Here is an 11,428-nt window from a genome sequence, read left to right as displayed (position 1 = left end):
TCTGGTGTGGGCCAAGGTAAGCTGCTTCACCCTTCCTTTTCCATTCAATCCTGGTCTCTCCAGTATTACCACCACTGCTTACCTTAGTCACACCGTCCCTCCTCCCTGATCATCTCCACTTATTTTGACATTCCTCACTGTTTATGGCTACACCCAGGGCACTCCTAGTTCTGCATCTTCATAGGGTTAGCCAACAAAACATTTAAGAGAGCTCCAGATACAGTACCCCGCTCATGTTTGCTAGTCTACTGACCCCCCCACCCCAATGCAATGATATGGGGCTTCTTGGAGTCTGAACTCAGAGTTCCAATCAGAACTTCAAATGTAGAACTAGATTCTGAAGCCTGAAACTCAGAGTATCCTCAAGATTGAAAAGTAAGCATCATTCTGTTGATCAATAATCTGTTAGATTGGAGAAAACCAATCAAAGAACCCAAAACTGACTAAGAAAGGCAATACCAAATATCCACACTAATGAATACTACAAAGCTGTCAACTTCAGGTGCCTAGATACAACAGACAAACCTGCAAACATGAACAATGAATGCAATATGACTGTTCCAGAAATAAGCACCTGTACTGTAATACAGTACAGTACTGTACTGTAATAAGATATGAAAATTAGAAAGAAGTAAGGCTGCATAAGAAACACCAAAGTGAAAAAAAAACTTGAAATAAAATTCAAGCAAAAAGATCAGAGGACAATATCGTCAACATATTGAATGAATTGGAACAGAAAATTTCAAGTCCAAAAAGAAAAAAAAAAAAAAAACAAAAAACAAAAGGTAGAAGCAACAGACAACAGGTAGTTTCAGTTCAAGAATATGTCAAAATAAACCAACATAAACAAAAACAACCACCATATATAAAACACCCAGGAAAACTGGGATACCATGAAAAGACAAACTATTAATAACAAGTATAAAGAAATCCAGATCAAAAGAACAGAAAATATTTCTATCAACATAATAGAAAATATTTCCCCAAATTTAACAAAAGAAATGCCAAAGTACCAAGAGCATACAAAGACAGGACTAGAAAAGAGCAAAAGAATGTCAAGGGCATTTAACAGTCAAACACTGAAACATTAAATGTACGTCCAGAACAAACAGCGTATTAAACAGCAAGAGAAAAGACAAAGGCACATAGACCTTTTGTTTTGATTTTGTCTATTTGTTTTTGAGACCATGTTTCTGTGTATAACATTTGCTGTCCTGCAACTCAGTATGTAGACCAGGCTGTCCTCAAATGCACAGAGATCTATCTGCGTCTGACTCCTGATTACTGGGATTAAAGGTATGCAGCATTATGGCCCACCAGGTGACTTTTTTTATAAATATTTTTTTTATAAATTTTTTTTTATCGCACAATATAAATGTTGATCATAATTTTTCTTTTTTTATCATAATTTTTCAACCTCCACTTCCTTCTAGATGCTTCCTACTAGGTTACTTACCCATCTTTATGCTATTTCTCTCAATAGCTTTCAAACACACACACACACACACACACACACACACACACACACCACAGAATAAAAATAGAAGTTTGAGAAGTCAAACAAAGGGAAAAAAAATCACAAAAATGAAAATCAAGACAAATAAGTAAATAAGATCATTAGGACAACAACAAAAGCCAAAACAAAGCAAAGTGAAACAAAAACCGCACAACAAAATATTTTCAAGTTCATTTTATATTGTTCAACTACCCCTTACCATGGGGGTATGCCCTGAAGTGAGGTTAATGTACACAGTGAGATGTCATTGCTAGGACTCTATGTGGCTTGAATATGTGCACATCTTCTGTGTGTCTCTGAGTTATACAGGCAGCAGGCCTGTTGTCTTGAAGATACTCCCCCCACTTTTTATGAGTCATCTAACTTAGTTAGGATCTCTATTGCTGTGATGTAACTCCATGACCAAAGCACACATGGTTGAGAAAAGGGGTTTATTTGGCTTAAACTTCAATATTGCTGTTTTTCATTGAAGGAAGTCAGGGCAGGAACCTGGAGGCAGAACTTGATTCAGAGGCCATGAAGAGGTGCTGCTTACTGACATGCTTCCCATTGCTACCTCAGCCTACTTTCTTATAGAATCCACAACCATTAGGCCAGGGTCGACACCTCCCACCATGAGTTGGGCCCTCACCTATTAATCACGAGTTTAAAAAAAATGTCTTACAGTAGGATTGTATTGAAGTATTTTCTCCATTGAGATCCCCTCTTTTTAACTAACTTTAGTTTGTATGTCAAGTTGACATAGTACATAACATTGATCTCTTCTGGCACTTAGAATTTTTCTACCTCCTCATCCTCATAGATCTATGAGCTTTGAGAGGAAGAGCTTGATGGAAACATGCCATTTAGGATTGACTGTTCTAAAGTCTAACTCTCTGTACATTGTCTCATTGTCTGCCTATGTATTAATTCCTATCCAAAGCAGTACAAGTCTCCTCAGATATGAGGTGTATGAGGCAGTGATCTGTGGGTATAGAGTATATCATTATACTTAAATCAAAATATGGCTGGTTGATCTCATAAAATTTGTGACACTATTGAACCAGTATATCTTGTATGTAGGTAACTGTTGGTTTGTAGTGAAGTGATGTCGATGATTACCTTTCCCTCTGATAGCATGTCTTATTTCTCTGTTACCATGAACGCTTATCGGTAGGGGGTGGAACATCTAGATAGGCACTAGCTCAGCTTCCCCATGGTTTCTGATGTATGTTTTTTTTTTGTTTTGTTTTGTTTTGTTTTTTTCCAGTAGGGCCTTACCATCAGGTTATGGAAAGTAACCCATAACCTTGACAGTAGCTTATGGTGTTTGGCAGTTCCTATGGTTCCCATTTGGACAACTACTCAGCAAGGTGCAAACTACTTTTGGCAAAGAGGCTTTATTTGTTGGTGTATTATATCTAGCTAGGAAATTCTCTCCCTTAGTTGTTGGTGACTACATTTAGAGTCCTTCCATATATGTGCATATTTTTGGAAATATCTACAGAAGTAGGTTTTGATATAGTTTCAAAAGTCCTTTAATGTTAGTTATTCCTCATCATATTCCCTCCTTAGCCTTCTTTTCCATCTTCTGCTTATTTAATTCTCCAATTAAAGTTTTCTTTTTGTCTCTCACGGCTGTATATTTTATTTTCCCTTCTGTGGAAGACTCTACCCTCATCCAGATCACTTAATCAACCCAGTAATAGCTAATACCTAACCTCTGTGGTTACATGGATTTAAATCTAACTGTTGAAGGTTTAAAAGCCAATATCCACATATAAAAGAAAACACACAATATTTAACTCTTATGGTTTGGGTTACTTCACTCAGTGTGATTTTTTTCTAGTTACATCCATCTACTAATTAATTTCATTTTTAAAGAGTTGAATGATAATTCACTAACACCTCACATTTTAATGACATCTCTGAAAGCCAGGAAGGCATGGATGGGTGATCTACAAGCTTTGAAAGATGATAAATGCCAGCCTAGACTAGTATACCCAGAGAAACTATTAGTTATTATCTAAGGAGAAAGAAAAACATCTCATTATGTAATTTGTTCAATTTCTGTCATCCAGTCCAGTTCTGCAGAAATTACTAAAAGAAAAAAATGCAATCTAAAAAGAAGGCTATTTACAGTTAAGAGTACACAAGTAATAAGCAATTCCAGAAAGTTAAGCTTGAAGTCTTAAAAAGTACTAAGAACCACAAAACAATATCACCACAACAAAATAACAAGAATTGATAAAAAGTACTGCCCATTGCTAACTCTCAACATAGCAGTCTCAATTCTAAAATAAAAAGGCATGGGCTAACAAAGTAGATTAGAAAAATTTTACTGTTTCCAAAAAACACACCTCCCCAACTAGTATAGTTACACAGGATAAAAATATGGAAAAGGGTATTCAAAGAGACTCATGGAACAAACAGGAATAGCTATTTCAATATCTCACAATGTGGACTTCAAACAAGAACATATCGAAAATATTGGGGAAAATACTACGTAATTTTTAAAGAAAAAGTCTACCAAAAGATGTTAAAATTCTAAGCATTTATATAACAAATGCAAAAATACCCAAGTTTGTAAAAGAAACATTACTACAGCTAAAGCCACATGTTGATGCTCACAGAGTGATTGTGAGTAACCAGTATCCCATTCTCAAAGATAGACAGCTCATCTTCACAAGAGCTAACCAGAAATATTGGGATTAAACAACACCCTGAATCAAATGTACCTAACAGAGAGCTGCTGAACATTCTGTCCAAACATTCTTAAAGAACACAGTTTCATTTCAGCAGCTCCTGGAACTTTTTGAAAATTGATCACATGTTAGCATACAAAGTCCTAAAATATGTAAGAAAATAGAAATAAAACACTGTTATCTAACCACCACTAGTTAAAGATAGATATCAACAAGCATAGATATGACAGAAACTCATGGAAGCTGAGTAACTCACCACTGGTTAAAAACTGGGCCGACAAAGAAATTGAGAAGGAATTGAAAAATTTTAAAAATAGAATTAAAATGAAAGCAGAGCATAGTTAAACCCATGTGAGACAATGAAGGCAGTTCCAAAAAGGCAATGGTCATATTAATAATCTGACAAGATCTCACAATAAAAGTATTTTAACACATTTGAGAGCTCTAGAAAAACAAGAAGAAGCAACACCTAAAAGTGTAGATTAAAAGAAATAATCAAACCGAGACCTGAAATCAATAAAACACAAAGGAACAGACAAAACAGCACAAAGAAGCAATAAAACAAAGAGTTTTCAGAGAAAATCAACAGGTTTGACTAAACTTCACTCAAATTAGTCAAAATACACAGATTACCAAATTTAATAAAATTAGAGTTAAAAGGTGAAACATTGCAACAAACGCTGTGGAAATTCAAAGAATTATACGGAAATATCTTAAAATTCTACATCCCACCAAACTGAGAAACCCAAAAGTAAGTAATGGATGGATATCTAGATATATAGATATGACTTACCAAAGTTTAATCAAGATAAATTAAATAATTTAAATCAACCTATATCATACAGTGAAATAGAAGCAACAATTAAAAATAATAAACCCTCACCCAAAACAAAAATCAGTAGCAGATAGATTCTCTATAGACCATTCTAGACCTACAGAAAAAGAAGGAACAAGTTTAAATTTCTTTTGTAAAGCCCAGCATGATCCTTATTTTAAAACTAATCAAAAACCCAGCGACATCAGAATTTATAGGTCAATACTTCTGATGAAGATAGATTTAATGATTCCCAGTTATATGCTTACATATGAATTCAAGGTTACAACAAAACTGTGCAATATAATCAAGTCAGACTCATGACAGAGATTCAAGGATTTTATAGGATAATTAGCCCATAAAGTTCAGAAAAGATTTTGACAAAATCCAATATCCCTTTCAGGATAATAGTTCTTGAGATACTGAGAATTAAGTGGATATATCAACAAAATAAAAGCAATACATATGAAGGGCACAGGTAATACCATCCTAAACGGAAAGTAAAAATACTAAATACGGAACAAGAAAAATATTTCTACTCTCTTAAATCTGTTCTTAGCTAGGGCAATAAGACAAGTGAGAAAAATGAATAGGTTACAATTAGTAAAAAAAACTCAAGGTAGCTTTATTTGCATATGATTTTATTGATGTGGGATGTTCTTCTGTATGCTGTGAATATGTTTCTCTTATTGGTTGATGAATAAAGCCATTTTGGCCAATGGACAGGCAGGGTTTAGCCAGGTAGGGATCCAAACAGGAATAGAGAAAGGTAGTAGGTGGAGTTGAGGATCCACCATGTAGCTGCCAAGCAAGCAAGAAACCCAGGCATCACTAGTAAGCCAAGATCATACAGAGATACATAGATTAATAGAAATATGTTAATAAATAAGGGAGAACTAGACAATAAGAAGCCTGAGCCATAGACCAAACAGTTTATAAGGGACCGAGTGGGACAGAAACTTCCATCTACATTTTATGTATATGAAATACCCTAAAGGCTACACTTTAAACCTCCTACTGGTGACAGATATTCATCAAAGTAGCAGGACACAAAACTGTTACACACAAGCCAGTTGCCTTCATATACACAAATGATGTATACTCTGGTTAAAAAAAAAATAAAAAAATCAAGAAAACAATATCATTCACAATAGTCTACGAAATATCTTGCAATACATTTCACCAGGGAAGAGAAAAACTTTAACAATGAAAGTATTAAAACACAGAAATATATTATGATTGACAAGATTAATATAGGAAATTGGACATCCTACCAAAAGCAACCCAGTTTCAATGTAATTCATATCAAAATGCCAATGCAGTTCTTCACAGAAATTGAAATCACAGTAACTAATATCATATGGGATGGCTCAAATTATCTTGAACAAAAGAGACAACAACAATAAAAGCAATAAAGTAGTGTTTGAACACATCACCGCCACAGATTTCAAGTTACGATACAGATGCACAATAATGAAAACACCATGGTACTAGCATAAAAATTCACAAACGGAGTAGATTCGATGATGTACTTATGAACTCATACTCCTTGCGTAACGTAAGCTTTGACCATGAAGCCAACAATATACATTGGGGGAAAAAGACAGCTTCAACAAATGATAATGGCCCAATTGGATAGCTACATGGAGAATAATGAAACCCAATCCGTATCTCTCACCTCACATAAAATTCAACTGGATCAAAGGGCTTTGTTCAGGCTAATGTTTTGTCAAGATAGATTTATCCGAGAGGAAGCAACCCTGATGCACTGATTGTGTATATATATATATATATTCTGGTCTACTCCACTATTTAGAATTCTTCTCTCTTATCTGTGCCAATAAATCAAACTTTTAAAAATGGTGTTACCTTTATTTATTGCTCTCCTTGCGTTTTCATTGATTCACTTTCCATTTATTGAAAATGGAGTCTTTCCTCATACACTATATCCTGACTAGTTTCTTCTTCCTGTACTTCCCTCAGTTCCTTTCCATTTCGTCTTCTTTTTTAGTCGACCCCTTTTGTGTCTCTTGTTGGAAAAGAACAGGCTTCTAAGAGAACAACAAAGCACAACAAATAACATATAAAAGAAAAAAAAAAAAAACTATCACATCCTAGTTGGACAAGACAAACCAACTGATCAAGTAAGAACTCTTTTTAGATCTGTGGCCAGAACTTTAATTGCAGGGCTGGGGCAAATCACCCCAGGTGGTCTCCAGTGTGGCCCCGAGAAAGCCGCCAGCTGCGTTGGGTTAGCTCACTCAAGCCTGACTTTCTGCTACCACCCCCCTCCCCCCCAAAAAAAGCACGGTGGCTCACACCATCCCTAGAACATTTTTCATTAAATTTGGTGCTTTGACCCAGCTTGTATTTATACTAAAGGGATACACTCCCAGACTTCCTGGAGTCAGCACACCCAATCCAGCCGGCCGCTCCAGCCAGCCGCGCATGGCTTCATCCTGCCTCGTCCAGATCAGAGATTGGCAATCAGCTCATGCAGCGTGCTCTTTTTCCATTCCTATTTAATACAAACCCACTAGGTTTTGCTTTGTTTGAGGTTTTTGCTTACGATCGAAAGGTTGGACTGTGGCTTCAGTGTCCTTGGACTTGCTTTGGCGGTACACCTGTGTCACCTGCTGGCGAAATGTTGTCATTGCAACTTAAAGTTAGCCCCGAGGAGTTAATTTGAAATAAATTACTGTATATTTTCACATCTAAAGCTGATAAATTAAATAATTAATAAAAATTTACAAATTGCTAGCTACTGACATGAAAAGGGCAGATGATATTGCCATCCAGGAATTTTAAAATCTTTTTGTTTTTACCATGGATGGAATTTTAAAAGAAGTATATGACCTACCTGGGATATATAGACTCTTAGCCATAATTGCTATTAGCTTGGTAATACATAGGATATCCTTTGATAATAGAGTTAATAATGAGGAACTTATAGACATAATACAGACTTTACAGACTCGTAATGAGAGCTGAGCAAAAAGGATTCATACAATTGAAAATGTATGAAAATGCTCTTCATAATTTGACAAGCAGAGTTCACAAAATGGAACATGGTTAGGAACTCTTAATAGAAAAAAAACATTCCATGTCTAAGAGTCATGACAAGCGTGCAGACAGAACATTCTTCTTGAAAGGCAATCTGCATGCCATACAAATAATCTCTAAGGATGAGAATATTAAATCTCTGGAGTCTTATATAAATTATGAGAACAAAAATTGACTGATTTAATTAAATTGTTAGTGGTTTTTACAGTTTAAGAAGTTCAAACACTCAAAAAAAAAAAAAACCAATGGTGTATAGAAGGCCATAGAAGACCTTCTTAAAACTGACATACAAGAGTTAAGGTACAAACTAAAGAGAATAAAAAAAGATTTAACATCTCCAGTACATTTCAGAGTCATAGATGACTCACCGAAGTTCTTACCATCATTATCACCTGCTAAGGTCTATCCTGTTACTATTCCTCAAAAACCAGCAAATAATGAACACGCAGAAGGATATACTGAATGCAAATAGGAGCCTATGAGTATGAAATATATAAAAGATCTTAAGGAAGCAGTAGTTTCTTATGGATTGCATTCACCATATATGAGGCAGTTATTAAGGCATGGGCTACAAGAAATAGAATAACTCGAAATGACTGGCTTCAATTAGTCAGGACAAGTGTTACACTGGGAAAGAGATTTTGCTTTTATTTCCACAGGTGAAGAAAGCCATGGACACCATAAAAATGTTAAAAATTCTATTTAAACAAGATAATTCTTAAGTAGAGGAGATGATTGCTCATCAAACAGAATGGGTGTTTAAACCTATAAAAGTAATGAATGTTTTTCATTTGATCAGATATAACTTGCCAAATGAGAACTTCCCTAAAATTTAGTGTTGGGGAAGGGTTTTATCTTTTGTCTTTTCAGGAGAAAAAAATATATCTGGCTAAGATCACTGGACCAATGAGACATCTGTAGAAAAAGGACAAATTATCTAGAAAAAAATGTTCCAAGAAAAGAGTAAATTGTCCTACGAGACAATTTACAAGAGGATAACATTTCATAAATCTTCCCAAATGATTGCCTCTGCTTTTCTATACAGAAATATAAGGCAAATGGTCCTTTTGTAGTCCCAGTGCAATTAAAGATTAAAAGCTGGCTTTGGAGTTGGATTGTGGCTCTCCCCTTCTCTAAACTCAAGCATGGTTGTTAAAGTAAAATCCAAAATCTGATCATGTCAGAAGATTCTCCTGCTAGTATCATGTATACTATCAGCAACATGAACTTGTATTTATCAAGGTTTCCCTGCATATAGCACTGTAAAATTTGCAGTTCCCAGCAGTAAAGTTTAGTCTTGAATCCCTCATTTGCTCTGAAAAAAAAAAAAAAAAAAAAAAACCTTCTGAAATGCTTTGCCTTACATAATTAGTTAAGGTTATCAGAATAAAGCTATTAATTCCTATGGAAGAAAGAATTGAAATAATTCTGCCTCAAAGCTCAGTCAACAAAAACTGTCCAAGTTTCCTAACTTTGTAGCTGCCCAAATGATTTGTTTAAAATGGAAATACTGTTGGGGATACTAAACACTTGATGTTTCCAGATTAACATGAGCTATAAGATGGTGTTTATGTTTTGCAAAAAGGTAAACAACAGAAAACCCTGTATCAACAGTTACCTGAATTTCTGTTGCATCTGGTCTACACATTTTGGTTCCAGTATATAAATTTTCAAGAGTATATTCTTTAAAACTAATTTATTTCTCTTTCTTTTTGCCCTCCTGTCTCACTGCCTCTCTCTCTCTCTCTCTCTCTCTCTCTCTCTCTCTCTCTCTCATGCATACTTTCTCATGCATACCTCCATGGATGCTGCTACATGTACACATGACTTTACTGCTTTAATCTCATTAGAAAATCACTGGTATCACTCCTGGCAGTGAAGCCGGCAGAATACCTGCTGATCTTTACCTCTTCCTCTTCTCCAAATCCAAACCTCAAGGGTCATTTTCAGCCCTGTAGCACACCACCTTCAGGGGCCTCTACTTCCTCCTTACCCTCATTTTAAGAGGATCACACAGATATTGCCTTTCAAACTTTCTTCCCACTAATCATCCCAATATCCAAGCACACAACTCCACCAGGCATCCCTTATGATCCAAGACACCAAGCCTGCCAGACAAGCATGTAGGGCAGTGAAGCAGGAATTTGGGCTTCAGATCTTCACTTCTTCCTCCTTTCCTGCATATCCAGTCCTCCAGTCCCATTCCCCAGGTCTATATAAGACTACCTATTGTGGCCTCTCCTCAGGCCTAGGGGACTAATATGATCCTGATGAAAAATCTGCTTTTATCCCTCTCAGCACCCAGCTCATACCCATTTCAAAGTGTCAATTCTCCATACCTGGAAATATATTTTACCAGCATCCTCCAAGGCCCACACCTATCAGGATGCCAGAAAAACATGATACTGGGCAATGTATAGTTACTACATCCTTTTAAGAACAAGAGAGAGCAATAAAAGCCAAGGAAGGATATGCACACCCAACAAAGACAAGATCAGATATCAATACCTAGAAATACAGTCCTGCTCCACAGAAATGTATGTTAGATATTCAAGGTTTATAGGTCAACCTTGGATGCCCCAAACCTTGCATCCAGGCATCCAGATGTTTTTGTCATTTCTCACAATTTTTTTGGAAGTAGCTTTCTTGCCATTGCTTCTCACTCAGCTAATATTTCCTTCCCAGGTCTCTGAGGGAGTTGAAGACTACGTAGTTTTAGCTATAGTTTTTATTATTTTGCTAGACTCAGAAAAGAAATTCACAAAAGTGGTGTGAAGTGTAAAAGGTTTAGAGATATAAAAAGATCCTTTGATAATACAAATTATAATAGAAAGTAAATTAGGTACAGGACTTTGGACTGATCAAGATAGGATAGATAATGGAGTATTTTCTCTGAATTATTTATGATTTATTACAGCTTGTCTGAGCATTCAGAAAGCAAAGTCAGCCTCAATCTATAGAGATCAGGTAGTGATGATACATACCTTTAATTTCAACAGTCAGAAGCTAGGAGGTTGTGGTACACACTTTTAATCCAAGGATTTAGGATTAAGAGGTAAATGAATCTTTGTGAGTCACCCAGATCTACACAAGATTGCAGTCCTAAAGAGATCATCACAAGATGATCTCAATACCTAGGATCGCATGCCTTTATTCCCAGCACTAGAGGGGTACAAAATATAGGAACAGGGTCTTCAGGACTCAGTATCAGAAATTTCAGTCTTCTCTACCCATACTGAGCAGAGATTACAGTCTGAGGTTTGTTGGAGTCAGGATCGCACTTCAGTCAGATGTAGAATAAGAGCTAGTGCCCAGCTGCTCTGCTTTTCTGATCTTCAGCTTGAAGCTTGA

Source organism: Phodopus roborovskii, unplaced genomic scaffold, assembly GCF_943737965.1.
Source record: "Phodopus roborovskii unplaced genomic scaffold, PHOROB, whole genome shotgun sequence".
Taxonomy (NCBI): domain Eukaryota; kingdom Metazoa; phylum Chordata; class Mammalia; order Rodentia; family Cricetidae; genus Phodopus; species Phodopus roborovskii.
This window is presented reverse-complemented; position numbering follows the sequence as displayed.